The sequence below is a fragment of the Penaeus japonicus genome, unplaced genomic scaffold (genome assembly GCF_977035675.1).
Source record: "Penaeus japonicus unplaced genomic scaffold, GWHDUDI00000001_assembly GWHDUDI00000017, whole genome shotgun sequence".
Classification (NCBI taxonomy): domain Eukaryota; kingdom Metazoa; phylum Arthropoda; class Malacostraca; order Decapoda; family Penaeidae; genus Penaeus; species Penaeus japonicus.
In genome coordinates, this window is record NW_028234419.1 from 17,463,615 (window position 1) to 17,463,970 (window position 356).

Genomic DNA, 356 nt, shown 5'->3' on the forward strand with positions numbered 1-356 from the left:
GAGTATGAATTCTCTCAGAATTAATCGAATACTTCAGCATTTGCAAAAATCTGTGAGGACAGCATTTGACCTTAAGAAGAGTAAGCGTAGATTGATAAAAAGGGTCCTAATAATAAGCAAAACTCCTTCCCGTGAAACCAAAGTCTGGAAATCTGATGGCGATGGCTAGTGAAGGGACCAACAACTCCTTAGGATTATGAGGATAACTTTACCATATATCTGTATCTCCTCTCCTTGTCTCTCTGCCTGTCTCTGTCCATTCGTCTGTCTATCTGTCCCTCCGTTCCTTTCCCAGTCTGTCTGTCTGCTGTCTGGTTGCCTCTCCCTTCCTCTCTTCTGCCCATCTGTCTGCATCT